An 8581-nucleotide genomic window follows, 5' to 3' on the forward strand; every position below is an offset into this window, starting at 1 on the left:
CTAGAGAAGGAGTTTCTCTCGAAATAAGTGAGTGGGAGGAAAGTAGAACTTGATGAGGTAATTGTACCTTCTCTCAAATTGGAGACTAGCTCATCACAGAAAGCCGTTCCCGTGATGCCTACACTAACTAGAGAGGAAGCTAATGATGATGATAATGAAACTTGATCACGTTAGTACCGAACCTCGTAGGTCAATCAGAGCACGTTCCGCACCAGAGTGGTATGGTAATCATGTTCTGGAAGTCATGTTACTAGACCATGATGAACCTACGAACTATGAAGAAGCTATGATGACCCTGATTCTGATAAATGGCTTGAGGCCATGAAATCTAAGATAGGATCCATATATAAGAACAAAGTATGGACTTTGGTGGACTTTCCCGATGATCACCAAGCCATTGGGAATAAATGGATCTTCAAGAGGAAGCCAGACACATGATAGCCACTTCGGAACGGAGCTATGTTGAAGATTAGCTCTTCGCTTCAAAAGTTATCGGGAGAGCCGAATACGACTTCTAATGTTAAAGAGCTCATGCAACGTTCTTCTACGCCTGGTATAACTCCTTTAAAGGTCATGCTTCTTGGCTTGATTCTTGACGGGTCTATCCCCATCTTGCAAACAGTGTCCTGATATATCAGATTTAGACTGCTGCAGCCGTCCATAACGACTCTAGTGAGATGGTATCCATCGATTATTGGGTCGAGCACTAGGGCAGCTGATACGTCTCCAACGTATCTACTTCTCCAAACAATTTTGCCATTATTTTGGACTCTAACTTGCATGATTTGAATGAAACTAACCCGGACTGACGCTCTTTTCAGCAGAACTGCCATGGTGTTGTTTATTGTGCAGAAGACAAAAGTTCTCGGAATGACCTGAAAATCCACGGAGATAACTTTTGGAAAATATAAAAAATACTGGCGAAAGAATCAAGGCCAGGGGCCCACACCCTGTCCACGAGGGTGGGGGCGCGCCCCCTTGATAACCCACAAGTGTAGGGGATCGCAACAGCTTTCGAGGGTAAAGTATTCAACCCAAATTTATTGATTCGACACAAGGGGAGCCAAAGAATATTCTTGAGTATTAGCAGTTGAGTTGTCAATTCAACCACACCTGGATAACTTAGCATCTGCAGCAAAGCATTTAGTAGCAAAAGTGGTATGATAATAAAGGTAACAGTAGCAAAAGTAAAGATAAATGTTTTTGGGTTTTTGTAGTAGTTGTAATAGTAGAAAGGGAAAAGTAAATAAGCGAAGAACAATATGTGAAAAGCTCGTAGGCAATGGATCAGTGATGGATAATTATGCCGGATGCGATTCCTCATGCAATAGTTATAACATAGGGTGATATAGAACTAGCTCCAATTCATCAATGTAATGTAGGCATGTATTCCGTAAATAGTCATACGTGCTTATGGAAAAGAACTTGCATGACATCTTTTGTCCTACCCTCCCGTGGAAGCGGGGTCCTAGCGGAAACTAAGGGATATTAAGGCCTCCTTTTAATAGAGAACCAGAACAAAGCATTAGCACATAGTGAATACATGAACTCCTCAAACTACGGTCATCACCGAGAAGTATCCCGATTATTGTCACTTCGGGGTTGTTGGATCATAACACATAATAGGTGACTATAGACTTGCAAGATAGGTTCAAGAACACACATATATTCATGAAAATATAATAGGTTCAGATCTGAAATCATGGCACTCGGGCCCTAGTGACAAGCATTAAGCATAGCAAAGTCATAGCAACATCAATCTCAGAACATAGTGGATACTAGGGATCAAACCCTAACAAAACTAACATGATTACATGGTAAATCTCATCCAACCCATCACCGTCCAGTAAGCTTACGATGGAATTACTCATGCACGGCGGTGAGCATCATGAAATTGGTGATGGAGGATGGTTGATGATGACGACGGCGACGAATCCCCCTCTCCGGAGCCCTGAACGGACTCCAGATCAGCCCTCCCGAGAGAGATTAGGGCTTGGCGGCGGCTCCGTTTGTGAATATATGGAGTTGGAGTTGACATTGGTGGAGGTCGAGGGGGGCCCACGAGATAGGAGGCCGCGCCCTAGGGGGGCGCCCCCTGTCTCGTGGACAGCCTGTGGGCCCACTGGCATTAATTCTTTCGCCAAAAATTCTTATTAATTCCAAAAAGTGCCTCCATGGATTTCCAGGACATTTCGAGAACTTTTCTTTTCTACACATAAAACAACATCATGGTAGTTCTGCTCAAAACAGCGTCAGTCCGGGTTAGTTTCATTCAAATCATGCAAGTTAGAGTCCAAAACAAGGGCAAAAGTGTTTGGAAAAGTAGATACGTTGGAGATGTATCAACTCCCCCAAGCTTAAACCTTTGCTTGTCCTCAAGCAATTCAGATTATAAACTGAAAGTGATAAAGAAAAACTTTTACAAACTCTGTCTGCTCTTGTTGTTGTAAACATGAAATGCCAGCATTTAAGTTTCAGAAAATATTATGAACTAACCATACTAACAATAACACCCAGGTCTCACAATTACTCATATCAATAGCATAATCAGCTAGCGAGCCATAATAATAAAACTTGGATGACAACACTTACTCAAAATAATTGTAACATGATATAACAAATTGGTATCTCGCTAGCCCTTTCTGAGACTGCAAAACATAAATGCAGAGCACCTTTAAAGATCAAGGACTGACTAAACATTGTAATTCATGGTAAAACAGATCCAGTCAGGTCATACCCAATATAAACCCATAATAATGAATGCAAATGACAGTGTGCTCTCCAGCGGGTGCTTTTAAATAAGAAGGGTGATGACTCAACATAAAAGTAAATAGATAGGCCCTTCGCAGAGGGAAGCAGGGATTTGTAGAGGTGCTAGAGCTCGATTTTAAAATAGAGATTGAATAATATTTTGAGCGGCATACTTTTGCTGTCAACGCAACAACTATGAGATGGTTGTATCTTCCATACTACATGCATTATAGGCAGTTCCTAAACAGAATGGAAAAGGTTTATACTCCCCCAACCATCGACAAGCATCAATCCATGGCTTTCTCGAAACAACGAGTGCCTCCAACACACAACAGCCCTGGGGGAGTTTTGTTTAATTATTTTGATTTGCTTTGATCTTTTTAGATCATGGGACTGGGCATCCCGGTTACTGGCCCTTTCTCGTGAATGAGGATCGGAGTCCACTCCTCTTGAGAATAACCCACCTAGCATGGAAGATATAGGAAGCCCTAGTTGTAACATGAGCTGCTCGAGCATGCAAAACAAAATTTCATTTGAAGGTTTGGAGTTTGGCACATACAAATTTACTTGGAACGGCAGGTAAATACCACATATAGTAAGGTATAGTGGACTCATATGGAACAACTTTGGGGTTTAAGGAGTTTGGATGCACAAGCAGTATTCCCGCTTAGTACAGGTGAAGGCTAGCAAAAGACTGGGAAGCGACCAACTGAGAGAGCAACAACAGTTGCAAACATGCATTAAAATTAATTCACACTGAGTACAAGCATGAGTAGGATATAATCTACCATGAACATAAATATCATGAAGGCTATGTTGATTTGATTCAACTACATGCGTGAACATGTGCCAAGTCGAGTCACTCAATTCATTTAAAGGAGGATACCATCCCATCATATCACATCATAATCATTCTAATAGCATGTTGGCGCACAAGGTAAACCATTATAACTCATAGCTAATCAAGCATGGCACAAGCAACTATAATCTCTAAATGTCATTGCAAATATCTTTACTTCATAATAGCTGACTCAGGAACGATGAATCATCATATTTACAAAAACAAGAGAGGTCGAGTTCGTACCAGCTTTTCTCATCCCAATTAGTCCATCATATATCGTCATTATTTCCTTTCACTTGCATGACCGAACGATGTGTATAATAATAAGAGTGCACGTGCATTGGACTAAGCTGGAATCTGCAAGCATTCAACTCAAGAGAGAAGACAAAGTAATATGGGCTCTAAGTTAAATAGACAATCATGCATATAAGAGCCACTATACATTTTCAATATAGTCTTCTCGACCCCCAAAGGAAAGAAAATAAAATAAAACTATTTACACAGGAAAGCTCCAAACAAGTAGGAAGAAGAACTAGAAATCTTTTTGGGTTTTCATTTTAATTTCTACTACAAGCATGAAAATTAAACTAACTAATTTTTTTGGTTTTTCTTAAAGTTTATCAAACACTTAAGAAGAAAACTAGAGAAAGAAATTTAAACTAGTATGGATAATACAATGAAGGAGTATGAGCACCGACGACTAGTCTATGAACATGAATGTAAAGTCGGTGAGAAATACGTACTCCCCCAAGCTTAGGCTTTTGGCTTAAGTTGGTCTAATACCAATGACTGCCTGGCTGATATCCATAAGTGAAACTGGGGTTGTACTGAGATGCAGAGGCGACCGCCTCCTGAGCAGCAGCGTGTTGGCGAGCTGCCTCCGTTCCCCTCTCATATTCAGTTGCTTCTTCCCTGGTGACAACATATCTTCCTTTTGCCTGATAATCAAAAAGGTAGGGAGCAGGAAGAGTAACAGGGACGACATTGCATCTGTCATAGATTAGTCGATAATGGAGGAATTGTTCATTCCTCTCAAGAAAATGATGATCGAACATAGCTTCTTTATCCAAATAAACAGGAGGTAAAAGCATATCCCCCTCTCGTGGGGCTATGTTAAGAAAGTTAGCCACATGGGTTGCATAAATTCCTCCAAATAAATCTCCCCTTCTACTATTATTCTGCAACCTACATGCAACTATTGCCCCCAAGTTATAACCTTTATAACCTGACACAGCACTCTTGAGGACACAAAGATCAGGGACACACATGTGACATGCTTCGTCCTTACCGTTAATGCATCTACAAATAAAGAGAGCAAAATAATGTATAGCAGGAAAATGAATGCTCCCTATGGTAGCTTGTGCTATGTCCCTAGATTCTCCCATAGTAATACTAGCAAGAAAATCTCTAAATTCAGATTTGCGAGGATCATTAATATTACCCCACTGCGGGAGTTTGCAAGCAGTTGTGAAGTCCTCTAAATCCATGGTATAAGATGTATCATAAATATCAAACTTGACACTAGGAGAATTACGCGCAAAGATATATTTGAACCTACGCACAAAGGAATCAGTCAATTGATAATATTGAGGACACTTATCTTGTAAGAAGTCCTCCAGCTCGGCATTACGCACATACGCATCAAATTCCTCCTTGAAGCCTGCTTCGACCATAAAATCATCGGATGGCCACTCACAAGCTCGTACATTTGTGTCCCTCGGCAATTTAACATCTTGCTCACGTATAGCAATCCTTGGCCCTTTCTTTGCCGAGGAACCACCTTGGTACATTCTTCTAAGCATATTTCTTTTTCTGAAAATTTCTGAAATTTTAGTAACTTCAAAATAAAAGTGAATAAAACTAAACAAGATTGATAGCAACTACTCCTACAAGTGCCTCGAGCCCATATCATGCATTGGAATTGCTTGGGACCTCAAAAATTTAACATGCAAGCTCAAGAACATGGTCACCTATGCAGCAAGGATTTGCAATGAATAAAGAACTAGAACAAAAACTATTTGGACCAATGGAGGAGTCACATACCAAGCCACAATCTCCCAAAGCAGTTTTGTGAATGGAGCTTTGAGCTAAGAGATCGAAAATCGCAGCAAAACGAGCTAGAACTCGTGCTTGAGCTAGATGGGGATTTTTTGGGTAGAAGATGAGGTGTGTGGGTGCTGGCATAAGTGGAGGGGGGTCACCAGGGGCCCACGAGACAGGGGGGGCGCGCCCTATAGGGGGGGGCGCCCTCCTCTCTCGTGGCCTGGTGCTTGCCCTTCCTGCAGTGTTTTCAGTGCCTAAAATCCTCAAATATTCCACAAAAAAATCATACTAAATTTGCAGGGCATTTGGAGCAATTTTATTTTTGGACTATTTTTTTAATGCACGGATAATTCAGAAAGAGACACATAATACTATTTTTGGTTTATTTATTCTAAATAACAGAAAGTACAAGGAAGGTACAGAAGGTTGTGCCTTCTAGTTTCATCCATCTCGTGATCATCAAAATGAACCCACTAACAAGGTTGATCAAGTCTTGTTAACAAACTCATTCCGAATAACATGAAACCGTAGAAATTTCGAATAACACTAAGTCACCTCAACGGGGATATGAAAATCCCCAACAAAAAGAATATCATACTTTTTATTGACAGTAGGAAGAGGAAATTCAAAACCTCCAAAAATGATAGTTGGAACTTTTTCAATAGAATTGATGCTATGAACTTGAGATTGTTTCCTCAGAAAGTGTATCGTATGCTCATTACCATTAACATGAAAAGTGACATTGCCTTTGTTGCAATCAATAACAGCCCCTGCAGTATTAAGAAAAGGTCTACCAAGGATAATAGACATACTATCATCCTCGGGAATATCAAGAATAACAAAGTCCGTTAGGATAGTGACATTTGCAACCACAACAGGCACATCCTCACAAATACCGACAGGTATAGCAGTTGATTTATCAGCCATTTGCAAAGGTATTTCAGTAGGTGTCAACTTATTCAATTCAAGTCTATGATATAAAGAGAGAGGCATAACACTAACTCCGGCTCCAAGATAACATAAAGCAGTTCTAACATATTTCTTTTAATGGAGCAAGGTATAGTTGGAACACCCGGATCTCCAAGTTTCTTTGGTATTCCACCCTTAAAAGTGTAATTAGCAAGCATGGTGGAAATTTCAGCTTCCGGTATCTTTCTTTTATTTGTAATGATATCCTTCATATACTTAGCATAAGGATTTACTTTCAGCATCTCAGTTAAACGCATACGTAAGAAAATAGGTCTAATCATTTCAGCAAAGCGCTCAAAATCCTCATCATCCTTTGTCTTGGATGGTTTAGGAGGAAAGGGCATGGGTTTCTGAACCCATGGTTCCCTTTCTTTACCGTGCTTCCTAGCAACAAAATCTCTCTTATCATAATGTTGATTCTTTGATTGTGGGTTATCAAGATCAACATCAAGTTCAATCTCTAAATCATTGTTTTTGCTAGGTTGAGCATCAACATGAACATTATCATTAACATTATCACTAGGTTCATGTTCATCACCTGATTGTGTTTCAGCATCAGAAATAGAAATATCATTGGGATTCTCAGGTGTGTCTACAGTAGGTTCACTAGAAGCATGCAAAGTCCTATCATTTTTCTTCTTCTTCTTTTTAGAAGAACTAGGTGCCTCTAAATTATTTCTCTGAGAATCTTGCTCGATTCTCTTAGGGTGGCCTTCAGGATACAAAGGTTCCTGAGTCATTCTACCAGTTCTAGTAGTCACTCTAACAACAAAGTCATTTTTATTATTTAATTCATCAAGCAAATCAATTAGAGCTTTGAGTACTTGCTCAGCTTGAGTAGCAACCATAGAAGCATATTTGCTAGCACGGTGAAGTTCATCTTTAACTCTAGCCAGATTATTGCTTATGCGTCCCTATCTCGAAAGCATTATTCTTTAACTCTCTAGCAACATAAGCATTAAAACTTTCTTGTCTAGCCATAAAGTCATCATATTCATCTAAGCATGGGCTATGAAATTTAGTAGAAGGTATTTCAACTTTATCATATCTATAGAGAGAATTTACCTTTACTACCTGTGTCGGGTTATCAAGAAAATGTAGTTCTCCAGGCGGTATATTAAGACCATGTATTTCTTCAATAGGTGGTAAATTCTTAACATCTTCAGCTTTAATACCTTTTTCTTTCATTGATTTCTTTGCCTCTTGCATATCTTCAGTACTGAGAATTAAAACACCTCTCTTCTTCGGAGTGGATTTAGGAATAGGCTCAGGAGTTGGCTCAATTGTTCAGGATTACTTCAGGAACTGGCTCGGGAAGAGTCCAATTCTTTTCATTAGTCAACATATTACTCAATAGTATTTCAGCTTCGTCGACTCCTCTTTCCCTGAAAACACAACCAACACAACTATCCAAGTAGTCCTTGGAAGCATCGATTAGTCCATTATAAAAGATATCAAGTATTTCATTTTTCTTAAGAGGATGATTAGGCAAAGCATTAAGTAACCGGAGAAGCCTCCCCCAAGCTTGTGGGAGACTCTCTTCTTTGATTTGCACAAAATTATATATTTCCCGCAAGGCAGCTTGTTTTTTATGAGCAAGGAAATATTTAGCAGAGAAGTAATAAATCATATCCTGGGGACTACGCACACAACCAGGAGCAAGAGAATTATACTAAGTCTTAGCATCACCCTTTAATGAGAACGGAAATATCTTAAGGATATATAAATAGCGAGACTTCTCATCATTAGTAAACAGGGTGGCTATATCATTTAACTTGGTAAGATGTGCCATAACAGTTTCAGATTCAAGGCCATAAAAAGGATCAGATTCAACTAAAGTAATAATCTCAGGATCAACAGAGAATTCATAATCCTTATCAGTAACACAGATAGGTGAAGTAGCAAAAGCATGATCGGGTTTCATTCTAGCATTAAGAGACTGCTGCTTCCATTTAGCTAATAATTTCATAAGATCAT

This window comes from Triticum dicoccoides, chromosome 2B (genome assembly GCF_002162155.2).
Source record: "Triticum dicoccoides isolate Atlit2015 ecotype Zavitan chromosome 2B, WEW_v2.0, whole genome shotgun sequence".
In the NCBI taxonomy this organism is placed as follows: Eukaryota; Viridiplantae; Streptophyta; class Magnoliopsida; order Poales; family Poaceae; genus Triticum; species Triticum dicoccoides.